Below are 13050 nucleotides of genomic sequence, written 5' to 3' on the forward strand. Positions count from 1 at the left end.
GCTCCCCTGTCCCTCCCTGCACCACCAACCCCATGACTGACTGTCCCACGGCCCCTCACACACCCCTTCTATTCCTCTCCTGTCTCTCTGGTGGCAGGAGTCACAGGACAGCCACTTGAAGGGATCCACCTTTTTGACCCTTGTATAAGGGGTCTCATTCCCTGCACGTGCCTGGAACATGGATGGACGAATGGATCGTTGGATAGAGGGATAGAGGGATGGAAGGATGGATAGGCAGATGGATGGCTAGTGAACGGATGGAGGGATACATATATGGAGGCATAGATGGTTGGGTGAATATGTGAAAGGAAGGGTGGATGGATGCTTGGGTGGATGGATGGATGGGTGAATGGGTGGATAGATATGTGAAAAGATGGATGGGTGGATGCATGGATGGATGGTTGGGTGGATGGATGGATAGATGGATGGATCTGTGAAAGGATGGATGGATGGATGGATGGATGGATGGATGGATGGATGGATGGATGGATGAATGGATGGATGGATGGATGGATGGTTGAGTGGATGAATGGATGGGTGAATGGATGGATGGATGGGTAGATGGAGGGATGGTTGGGCAGATGGATGGTTGGGTGGATGAGTGGATGGATGGATAGACAGATGGATGGATGAATGCATGGGTGGGTGGATGGATATGTGAAAGGATGGATGGGTAGATGGATGGATGGATGGGTGGATGGATGGGTGATGGATAGTTGAGTGGATGGATGGGTGGATGCATAGTTGGGTGAATGGATGGGTGGATGGATGGATGGGTGGGTTGATGGATGGATGGGTGAATGGATGGGTGATGGATAGTTGAGTGGATGCATGGGTGGATGCATAGTTGGGTGAATGGATGGGTGGATGGATGGATGGGTGGATGGTTGGGTGGATGAATGGATGTGTGGATGAATAGGTGCAGGGTGGATAGAGGGATAGAAGAATGATAAGTGGATGGAAGGATAGATATGAAGATGGATGGATAATGGAGAAATGGATAGATACATAGATGGAGGCATAGATGTTTGGGTGAATGAATGGTTTAGTGAGAAAATATGTGAATGGATGAATAGATGGATGGATGGGGGATGGGTGAATGGGGTGGGTGACTGGCAGATCAATTATAGGTAGAGGGATTGTTGGATGGTTGGTTGGAAGGATAATCAACCTGTGGAGTGATGGAGTGACGGATGGATGAATGGGTAGACAGATTGATGAGTTGATGAGTGAATAGATGGGTATGGGGTGGTGAATAGAAGACAGAAGGAGAGAGGGATGTGTGGATGGATGTGTAGATGAATTTGGGTAAAGAGATGGATAGTGGCTAGAACGACGGGTGGATGGGTGGAGGTTTGGATCTGGAATAGATGTGTGGATGTGTACAGTGATGCATAGAGCTTTGAGTGGACTGATGGGTGTTCATACTAATGTGCAAGGGTGGATGAATAGATTGTGGTGGATGAAGAGCTCGGCAATGGATGGATCAGTGCAGAGGGGATGGTTGGTGGGTGATGCATCAGTGAATGAATGAGTGATTGAATTAGTGAATGTACTGCAGGGCCTGCTTTCTCCCAGGGGCATGTGTCTTAGGAACCAGCCTCTCCCTGTTCCCTGCTCACATGGGCGAAGGACCCTAACTCTACAGAGATAGTGTGACCTTTTGGATTGTCCCTCACTGGGATTGGCTGGGAGCTTGTTACAAATTTAGACTCCTGAACCCCAGTAGGCAGAGCCCCATTTAGGGTGTGACCTGGGGCCTGCACTTTTCCAGCCCCAAGGGGTCTTTTGCCATCTGTCCCTGGGAGCCTCGCTAGAAGGGTTGGTCCTCCCACTCCGTTTTTTATGCTCTTGGGGGCTGAAAAATCTCTCTGTACCTTCCTCTGCTGGGCCAGGGCCCCTATCAACTATCCCTTGCAGAACAGCAGGGAGCTGAGCCTTGGTCTTCAGCATCAAAAGGAAGGCACAGGCCAAACTTTGAGGAGGCTGGGGCCCAGGAGATTACCAAGGGGCCATCTGTAGAGTCCGTCTGTGTGGGTCTTGGTCCATTCTCCCCACTCCACTCTCAGGCCTTTACCTCTGAGCAGTGCCTTGGTGACTGTGGGCCTGTCTTATGCTAGCCCTGGCCGGTGGCGTTTCCCAGGTCCCCGGGGCCTCAGCTCCCTCCTCACTTAAGAGGGCAGGAGGCAGAAGTGTGGTATTCACCAGATGTCTCCTCTGAGAGACCTGTGCTACCACCCGACCTGCGGGGCCCTGAGATCTCCAAATCAAGTTGTCCGGTCTGGAAATGTCCCTCATCGCCCACCTCCCCACAAGACACAAAAGTCCTCTGGCAGAAAGAAGGACATCTGGCAAGGCCTGCTGCTGGCAAGAGACAGAGTGTCATCCACACTCCGGCTCTGCCGCCAGCACTGTGGCCACTACACCCACCCAGAGTGTGCCGGACAAATTCTGTCTCTCCTGGCTCTGGACATCTCCCAGCATGTTAGGAGCCAGAGCTTCTCTGTCAATCACGGTGGGCCCCATGAGACAATCAGTCTTATAGGAGGAGCATTTGTATGTGTGCTTTTTTTGTCTGTAGTGTGCATGTGTCTATGTGTCTGGATATGTCCATGTCCCTGTGCGTGCATCTATGTCAGGGTGGGTCCATGTCCCTGTGTGTGTGTGTGTGTGTTTCTGTGTCTGTCTGCAGTGGGGTGTCTGTACATCCCCGTGTATGCACACCACTGTATGAGATGAGGCAGGGACGCTGTTCTGGTCCCTGGTGACCTGGCCTATCGATGTCCCCCTGGTCCTGGCACTGTCACACACAGGAAAACACATGGACACAGACTCACAGGATACTGACCCTTGGGTGAGTCTCACTGTCCCCTGCGTGGAGCAATGCCTGGCCACCCTGAGGGGCAGAGTCAGGGTGTCTGAGACCCCTTGCCGCTCAAGGGCCACAGCGTTGACATACTGTGTTCCCCCAGGCACAAGGGGCCTGGGGGCCTGGGGGAGAGGGTCACCCCACCTGTCGGAGAGGCAGCAAGGATCCTGACCTGGCAGAGGCACGAGGGTCCAGGGAGCAGCGGGATCTGGCTGCTGCCCGTAGCAGATGGTTGCCTGGCCTTAGTGTCCATGTCTCCAGATACAAGTGGAGCCGGTCTCACCACAGAGAGGCCCAGGGCTGAGGCTGCCCAGGTGGCCTGGGAGCTGCTATGGCCAAGAGGCAGCCCAGGTCTCCTTTGAGGGTTTCTGAGCACCCCAAACCTAGGATTCCCCAAGACCCATTTCCCAGGGGCGATTAGGGGCCCCTTGGAGTTGTCCCTCTGACCTGAGCCTGGTTGCTCAGTGAGCCCAGGTAAGGGTCAGGACCACTTCCCTCTGTCTGGTCACAGAGGACCCTGCAGAAGACCCCACAGCCCAGGGTCAGTGGTCCCCACACCCTGCCTCTGCCCTCGGAGGAAACCAGCACCCTGAGCAGAAACGGCCGAGAAGCACCCCCCTACCCCCCCGACTCCAGTGCCGCACCCACGGCCAGCACCACGCAGCCAGGCCGGGCTGTGGAGGCGGGCTGGGCTGCCCCAGGGAGCCTCACCCTCGCGAGATGCCGTTGTCTGGGAGGTCCTGAGGGCTTGGGCTTCGCCTGGGAGCCCCGCACAGCCCTGCACCACAGCTCCAGCCCCACCACGGGTCCCTGGGTGCAAGGACCAGCTCTGGCCCTCCCTGGAAAGTTAGCTCACCTCTGTAAAGTGGGGTAGCCATGGTCCCTCCCTCCCAGGCGGCGTGAGAAGGCCCTCCTGGCACCGCAAGTGGCAGGCACTCCTGCGCGGCTCGGTATTGGGCACTCACTGAAGAGCTGAGGAGCCAGCTGAGCCCGGGAGCTCTGCTGAGTGAGAAAGGGCCCCACCTGCCAGGCGAAGCTGCCTTTCCAGCCCTCTGGGGTGAGGATGCTGGCTCTGACCATCTCCATCACTGACCTCGGTCACCCTGCCCTCCGCAGCAGCTGCTGCAGGAACGCTGTGCCCCAGAGCCACATCCCTGCATGGCCTGAGGCTCTGGAGTCGTCTGGTAAGGCAGGGCAGGAAACCGGAATGTTGTTCAAGCTCTGAGTTCTGCCCAGGGCCACTCTGAGCATGTCACCATCACCTTGCAAAAGCTCAGCCTGACTGGACCTCACTTCTCCAACCAAAGAGCCTGAGAGAGACCCCTGGCAGCCCCGGGGAGGGAGGGGGCTGGAGATTACCAGCTGTAGCAGGACCTGCCCGGCCAGCACTGCATCAGGTCTCGAGGTGTGATCCCAGCAGGGGAGGGGGCACTGAAAGGAAACAACCTCTGTCGTCCTGCAGGCCACAGGGTCTGCCCCCTGGAGCCCCTTGTGCCTGGGGCCTGGCTCTGCGGGCCGAGGAAGGCTCAGCAGCCCCTTGGTCCAGCCACTGAGGACCCCAGCTGGGAAGCATTTCTGTGTTCCCCTGCCCACTCTCCATTGTAGGTTACTCCCTGGCCTCGTCCAGCAGCCAAGCCTATGTCCAGCACCTTCCATGGGCTGGGCACTGCACAGTCCCAGCCTTGCCCCCTCACCCTCTCATAGTGACTCTCATCTGTTTTCTGGTGGCCAGTAGTGGAAGGTTGGACTGGCCAACTTGGCCAGAAAATGACCTCCCTGGAAGGATGATGGCTGTGGCAGGTGACAGCCAGGATGACCCCAGTGCTCCCTCCTGTGGGTCTGCCACGGGTCCCCTCCTGGCTGGGCCTGGGAAGGGAGGCAGCCTGGGCAGATGAGCAGATGCCCAGTTCTTTGTGGGTCTCCCTCCATCAGGGGCTTGTGTCCGGGGCCCCCTTCCCAAGGACATTCCAGTACCACAACACTCCCGGCCCCAGAGAAGTGCCGGGAGGGACGCTTTCTTTTCAGATAGGTAAAGTGCTGTCTTTTGCAAACAAGGTGTGGAGAGTGTGGGAGTACACCTGGGCAGTACAGGTGACATCAGAGAGCACCTGGGCTGGCAGCCAAGGGCCACGGAGGAAGCCATCATCTTCCCAGACTATGCGTATAACTGGGAGGTCCTCCAGAGGGACTAGACACCGGCTGCTTGTGTGGGGGGCACTCAGCAGCACCCTGGGGGCTGGGTGTCTGGACATTTCTGGAGAGCAATTCAAAATCCCCCAGTGAGCACCCTGAGGAGTGGGGGGCTGTCCCTCCAACCCTGGGGACAGTGACGGCTGGCTGCACTGTCCTGAACCCCATGGATCTGCCTCTAGCACCACCAGGCAGGGCAGAGCTCAGCTCCTGCACCCTAAAGGGGCATCCTCCCAATGCCGCCAGAGCAAGAGGGGTGTCCGACGTCCCTTGAAGGGTGGGTGCTGGTTACTGTGCGGGAGTCTGCGTCCAGGTTGTGCCACCCCATCAGGCTGGGGAAGCCGGAGCCCTCTCAGGGCTGCAGAGTGAGACTCCCGTCCTGTGCGCCCGCCCTGCCTGCCTCTCCCCAAGTGGGAGCACAGGAGGCAGGCGAGGCAGGGCCTTGGCCCCTGAGGGGACCTGCCCTGGCCTGTGGGGCAGGCCTTTCCACCACCTCGCCTCGCCGTGTCCTCGTCTGAGTGGCAGTCACGGCTTCCCCAATGACCAGCGTCACACCTGTGGAGAGGAGCTGAGAACCAGGCGCACGGCCCACGTCCGTGTATTTATTCCGCCTGGCTTTTTAAACCTACAGACAGTTGAGAGCAGTTCCAGGTCAGCGTTCAGTGGAGCGTACAGAGAGCTCCCGCGGCCCCAACCCTCGTGACGACCACTTTCCGGGGTGCGCTACGTTGGTTCAGCGTGAGCCCATGGCATCTTGTCTCCACCCGGGTCCTTAGCTTGCGGGAGCTCACCTGTTACTGTGTGACTTTCCCGTCTGGGAAACAGGCTGCTCTTGGCTCCCAAGCCCACAAAGTGGGAGGGGGCCGCTGCCTGGCCTCTAGGGTCTGAGCAGGGGCGTCCCCACCCTTCACATAGAGAGTGGCTGTCCAAGACCATCTTCTCCAGATGCTTCCTGCTCACGCAGCTGTGAGCTCAGCTGTGGCCTCAGCTAGAGGCTGCGGCCTTGATGGGGGCCGGGGCTCAGCAGTGTGGTGCCTTTCTCCAGAGCATAAGACAGAACTAAAAAGAAAATCATTCAGCAGAACAGACCCCTTACAGAGCAGAGAACATTTCATTTTAAAGGGATTACAAACTTTTTTTTTTTTGGGGGGGGGGAGAATACTGGGGATCCAGAGTGTTCTACCACTGAGCTATATCCCCATTCTTTTATTTTTATTTTCTTTACCTTGGGACAGGGCCCCACTATATTGCTGAGCATCTCACCAAATTCCCCAGGCGGCCTCCAGCTTGCAATCCTCCTGCACCTGTGTCCTCTGAACTTGCAGGTGTGTGCCACTGCCTCCCAGAGGGATCTCCACATTCGTCCATGAGACCTGAGGATGTTCCCAGGGGCTCTGGCCCTCTCTGTCCTTCTCAGCTCACAAGTCGATGTTGCTCTTCTTGGAAGTCTGGGTTGGCAGTCAGCATCCTCCTAAAACCCAAGCAGGATCTGGTCACCCTGGGATCTGCTTCTGGGGAAGATCCACCTCCACTGTTTGATAATCTCTAGGAATTGTTTGTGGGGCAGGCGGGATTGGTTTCTGTGAGATGATGAAGAATCTGTGGATATTTATACATGAGACCCTCTAACAATGGGGGTTTTGTTCAACTTGCTGCAGGTGGGGGTGGCCGAGAGAGTGTTGGTTTGGGGACTGTACCAGGCATTAGGTTAGGCTGTCCACTTGGTACAGGCTCAAGGAGGAGACATGAGGACCCTGGCATGAGGAGACAAGAAACAAAGCTGAGGCCCCTAACTCCTGCAGTGGCCCAACTCAGACCCAGCTCCATGGGCCCTGGAGCTGCTAGGCAGCCCCACGGTCACTTCTCTCGTGAATCTCCCTCCGTTCTCCCTGGCAGCTTTCTGACCAGTGCCTGGCCCAAGACCTAGACACATGCTGCTTCTGTCCCCTGACATGCAACTGTGGAGACTCGTGGCAAAGCTCAGCCACATTGGGGTCAGTCTCCACCTGGTCCCCCCAAGCCCAGGTAGCGTCTCCTGTGGGCAATCCTGGATGGAAAGAGCCAGCTGGGGGGCCTGTGCACCCCCAGCAGCATCTCTGGACCACTCTGCCTGGTCAGGTGGAAGGAGAGGAGTGAGCAAGAGGGCGTGGGCCTCAGTGCTCAGGCCCAGTGAGCGGATGCAACCCAGAGCCATGACTGTCACCTGGCTCCTCACCTGGGGGTAGGCCTCCCCAGCACACCCCTGCAGCTACACAGCACCACCTGCAGGGCGCCTGCCAGGACAGATCTTTCTCCCAGGGTCTGCCAGATACCTCAGAGGGTCCTGCTCCAGTGAGACCCCCCAACTCAAGCACATGCTCCACCAGACACACCTCGGAAGTGTCCACCCCACTGGGGTGAGAGCCCAGCCTACAAGCCACCAGACACTGCTGGGCTCCTGAGAGCAGCGCTGCACCAGGCAATGCCCCTGCCCTGTGGCTCCCCAACTGACTCCACTCGTCCTCTGTTTCAGAGCGTCAGCTCCACAAGACCCCAGGGTTCAGAGCCTCAGAGGGCCTGGTGACATGCAGCAGGGAAGGCATCCAACAGGGATGGGAAAAACAGAAAAGAGAGGCAGACCTACCTGTCCAGCCACCTCCTGCTCCCTGTCTGACTCTCAGTGACAGCAGGCTGTGCCTGCCCTGGTGACTCCATAGTGTAGAACAGCAGCTCTCAGGCTGTGCCTGCCCTGGGTGACTCCATGGTGTGTAGAACAGCAGCTCTCAGGCTGTGACTGCCCTGAGTGACTCCATGGTGTGTAGAACAGCAGCTCTCAGGCTGTGCCTGCCCTAGTGACTCCATGGTGTGTAGAACAGCAGCTCTCAGGCTGTGCCTGCCCTGAGTGACTCCATGGTGTACAGAACAGCAGCTCTCAGGCTGCGCCTGACCTGGTGACTCCATGGTGTGTAGAACAGCAGCTCTCAGGCTGTGCCTGCCCTGGGTGACTCCATGGTGTGTAGAACAGCAGCTCTCAGGCTGTGCCTGCCCTGAGTGACTCCATGGTGTGTAGAACAGCAGCTCTCAGGCTGTGCCTGCCCTGAGTGACTCCATGGTGTGCAGAACAGCAGCTCTCAGGCTGTGCCTGCCCTGGGTGACTCCATGGTGTGTAGAACAGCAGCTCTCAGGCTGTGCCTGCCCTGGGTGACTCCATGGTGTGTAGAACAGCAGCTCTCAGGCTGTGCCTGCCCTGAGTGACTCCATGGTGTGTAGAACAGCAGCTCTCAGGCTGTGCCTGCCCTGAGTGACTCCATGGTGTACAGAACAGCAGCTCTCAGGCTGTGCCTGACCTGGTGACTCCATGGTGTGTAGAACAGCAGCTCTCAGGCTGTGCCTGCCCTGGGTGACTCCATGGTGTGTAGAACAGCAGCTCTCAGGCTGTGCCTGCCCTGGTGACTCCATGGTGTAGAACAGCAGCTCTCAGGCTGTGCCTGCCTGAGTGACTCCATGGTGTGTAGAACAGCAGCTCTCAGGCTGTGCCTGCCCTAGTGACTCCATGGTGTAGAACAGCAGCTCTCAGGCTGTGCCTGCCCTAGTGACTCCATGGTGTGTAGAACAGCAGCTCTCAGGCTGTGCCTGCCCTGGTGACTCCGTGGTGTGTAGAACAGCAGCTCTCAGGCTGCACCTGCTCTGAGTGACTCCATGGTGTAGAACAGCAGCTCTCAGGCCGCACCTGCCCTGAGTGACTCCATGGTGTGTAGAACAGCAGCTCTCAGGCTGTGCCTGCCCTGGTGACTCCACGGTGTAGAACAGCAGCTCTCAGGCTGTGCCTGCCCTAGTGACTCCATGGTGTACAGAACAGCAGCTCTCAGGCTGTGCCCTGCCCTGAGTGACTCCATGGTGTGCAGAACAGCAGCTCTCAGGCTGTGCCTGCCCTGGTGACTCCGTGGTGTGTAGAACAGCAGCTCTCAGGCTGCACCTGCTCTGAGTGACTCCATGGTGTGTAGAACAGCAGCTCTCAGGCCGCACCTGCCCTGAGTGACTCCATGGTGTGTAGAACAGCAGCTCTCAGGCTGTGCCTGCCCTAGTGACTCCATGGTGTACAGAACAGCAGCTCTCAGGCTATGCCTACCCTGAGTGACTTCATGGTGTGCAGAACAGCAGCTCTCAGGCTGTGCCCTGCCCTGAGTGACTCCATGGTGTGCAGAACAGCAGCTCTCAGGCTGTGCCTGCCCTGGTGACTCCATGGTGTAGAACAGCAGCTCTCAGGCTGTGCCTGCCCTGAGTGACTCCATGGTGTGCAGAACAGCAGCTCTCAGGCTGTGCCTGCCCTAGTGACTCCATGGTGTACAGAACAGCAGCTCTCAGGCTATGCCTACCCTGAGTGACTTCATGGTGTGCAGAACAGCAGCTCTCAGGCTGTGCCCTGCCCTGAGTGACTCCATGGTGTGCAGAACAGCAGCTCTCAGGCTGTGCCTGCCCTGAGTGACTCCATGGTGTACAGAACAGCAGCTCTCAGGCTATGCCTACCCTGAGTGACTTCATGGTGTGTAGAACAGCAGCTCTCAGGCTGTGCCCTGCCCTGAGTGACTCCATGGTGTGCAGAACAGCAGCTCTCAGGCTGTGCCTGCCCTGGTGACTCCATGGTGTGCAGAACAGCAGCTCTCAGGCTGTGCCCTGCCCTGAGTGACTCCATGGTGTGCAGAACAGCAGCTCTCAGGCTGTGCCTGCCCTAGTGACTCCATGGTGTACAGAACAGCAGCTCTCAGGCTGTGCCTGCCCTGGTGACTCCATGGTGTAGAACAGCAGCTCTTAGGCTGTGCCTACCCTGAATGACTCCATGGTGTATAGAACAGCAGCTCTCAGGCTATGCCTGCCCTGACTGATTGCATGTTATTAAGCAGTGTTGCCCTGAGCTGCTCCATTTTGATTTGAGTTCTGGTGTAGAACAACTCCAGAGCTTGTACAAGTCAACAACCATCATCTGTGATGCAGAACCCAAAGGTACACAATGACAAATAAATTGTGATAACCACCTTTGGACCTTGTGTTAAATCACTCTCACAGGGATGTGTGTGTGATTGCAAAGCAAGCCTGCACCAGAAGACTCCAAGCCCATGAACTTCTCAGACACAGCAGATCACAGGATGGAATAACCCCTCACCAAGACCCATAAAATGAGGGTCACTCAGGAAGTTGTATGTGGTCCTGGGGTCGTGGCTCAGTGGTAGAGCATTTGCCTAGCATGTGTGAGGCACTGGGTTCAATTCTCAGTACCACATAAAAATAAATAAATAAAAGTTGCATTGAAAAAACAAAGTGGTAAGTGGCACACAGCACACTGTCATCTTGTCAGACCATCCCGTGAACCCATCTGGAGGTCAACTTGCAAGGAACTCTGACTCTGTCCCCCGCTTCAGCTCAGCTCCAGCTCCCTGCTTGACATGACACACTGGGAGATCGCCTGTGCTCTGAACCCTGGCACAGAGTAAGTTCTGCCTGTTCCTCCTCTTACCTGACCACGGGCCACGTCTGCCTTTGCTCGCTCTCAGTTCTGCCTCTTTAGAACCTGTGGCCACTGGTAATCCTTTCTGAGCCTTCCGTAACCCAGAAAGCACCGTGCAAAGTGCGATGCGTGACTTGAGCATTACAAACACTTGTGATTAAGACTGAAATGGAATAAAAGGACTTGGGATGGCCGCTTGAGGCTACCAGGTGGACCATGAGCATTGATGAGTGCTGGCGAATCCGTGCTGGTGAACCTGTCAGTCAATACAGCCAGACACGCGGCAAGACAGATGCTGACGGTGTGGCTCACCCATGGCACACCTCTCTGTCTCTGTCTCTGTCTCTCTGTCTCTGTGTCTCCCCTCTTCATTTCTCTGACTGTCCCCGTCTCTCTGCTGCTCCCCACCAGCACTCTGCTCACCCCGACAGCTCTCCTGCCTGGGACACCACCCTCTGGAGGACGCTGGGGAAGGCAGCCCACCCGGGTTCTCCCACGGACAGGCTCCTGCGTGAGGTCATGGAGCCCAGGCCTGGTGACCTCTGGAGGTGACTGCAGGCCAGTGGCCGTGGGCCTCCCAGGCTGAACGTGTTCCAGAGCCGTTCAGGCCTCCAGGGTCGGTGCTACTGAGGGGAGGGCAGCAGGTCTCCAGGAGGAGGCAGCACGGCCTCCTGGGCCCTGACCGGGGAGAGCCCAGCATGGACCCTCCCGTCAGAGAGGCCTCCTGCCCACGCCTGGCCAGGAGGGGGTGTTCTGGTCCTGCGGCTTGTTCTGACCTGTGCCCACACCCAGGTCCCACCGCCTGAGTGGCCCCCAGGGCCACCCGGGGAGCACATGGGAGTCTGGCTTGGAGAGCTCCGCGGGGCCTGTCCTGGGCGTCTGTGGAGCCGGGATGGGCGTCTTAACCATCGGCCTGAGTCTCCCAGCTGAGCTGCGCAGGGGGAGGGCCACCTCGCAGAGGCACCGTCCGACCACCACTGGTGAAATACCAGGCGGGTGCTGGCCCCTGGGTCAGCGAGACTGAGTAATTAGAGGGGGCAGAGGTGGCCGGCACTGAGAGCCAAGGCTGTTTTCAGAGGAAAATATCTACTCTTCAAAGTTTTCTTCACTCAGAGAGAGTCAGACAGTGATGGCAGGAGGAGTAAGTGAGAGGGAGCAATGGCTGCCCGCGGGGAAAGGGTGGGACGGCACTGCTTGGTCCTGTCCCCACCCTGTGGCTCCTATGTCCCCTGCCTGCCTCGCGCCCTCGCCTCCTGCTCCCTGAGGTCGCTGCCTTCCAGGATCTCCATCCTCACCCCACACACTGCTCCAAATCAGGGGTCAGTGTGGACGGTTTTCCTGTGTTATTAGTTTAAAGAACAGAATATTTAATATATTTTCTCTCATACCAATACAGCAATGGCCAGGGCAAACTGGGCTTCCCAGGCCTTGGGCCCCACCCATGCCCAGCCCCAGAGGGGTCTGAGGCCCAGGGCGGCCCTTGCAGGGACCTCCAAAGTTGGGATGCAGGGAGCAAGTCTTCTGGGCTGTCAGTGTGGCTGGTGGTTTGTACGAACTTCCCAAATTCCTAGGACACCACTGAATGAGGGCCAGGGCAGCAGACAGTGTGGCTGGACAGGACAGGTTTCGACATTTTGGAATGAAAGCTGGAAATTCAGGCTGGTGTCCTGAGGCACCCTGAATCCAGAGAGAGAAGGTCGAGGCAGAGGAGGAACTGTGCTGTGAGCTCCCTCCGAGGCTAACGGGAGGGCCCAGGGCCTGCCCCGCAGAGCAGAGCACGCGGCACGCACGTCCTGACCAGCGCCCCTGGCAACAGACACCAGGACCTCCTCCCGCCAGCCCAGAGCAGGCGGCAGCACTGCTGGCCAGCAGGGTTAAATACTGCCTTGGAATCTCTAGGAAACTCCAGGATAAGAACAAAGGGTTGAAAAGGACACAGCTGTCATTGTCTATAGGCTAAAAAAAATCCCTTGCAAACTGCAGGAGGTGGGAATGGAGACCCACCTGGAAGGCAGTGCTCTCCCCACCCATGCCGCCAGGAAAGCCTGGGAGAAACCTGGGATTCCACACGGCCAGGTCACAAGGAAACAGAAGAGCCAGCCTTGCTTTGTTCTGAATCAGGACGGCTGCAGAATCCAGCTGGTGGCAGGAAAAGTGAGCCAACGCCAGTGACCTCAACGGGGAGCCTGCAAACCAGGAGAGTCACCGGCTGACCGAGGCCCTCCATCATCTGTGAGTGCTTCCAGGCCCTTCCAGCAGAGCACCAGTGCACTGGGGGGACTCGAAGCCACGGTCCACACGTTCTTCTGGGCGGAAACAGGTAGGGATGGCCTAGAAAGGAACTAAGAAGCCAGGGAGGGAGAGAGATTCCACACAGTCCCCAGAAGAGCCCAAGAAGATGTGGACAGGTGTGCACACGTGTGGGCAGGTATGGGTGGGTATGGGCCTGTGTGTGTGTGTGGGCAGGTGTGGGTAGTTGGGTGGGTGTGAACAGATTGGGCAGGTGTGG

This window comes from Sciurus vulgaris (genome assembly GCF_902686455.1).
Source record: "Sciurus vulgaris genome assembly, chromosome: 6".
In the NCBI taxonomy this organism is placed as follows: Eukaryota; Metazoa; Chordata; class Mammalia; order Rodentia; family Sciuridae; genus Sciurus; species Sciurus vulgaris.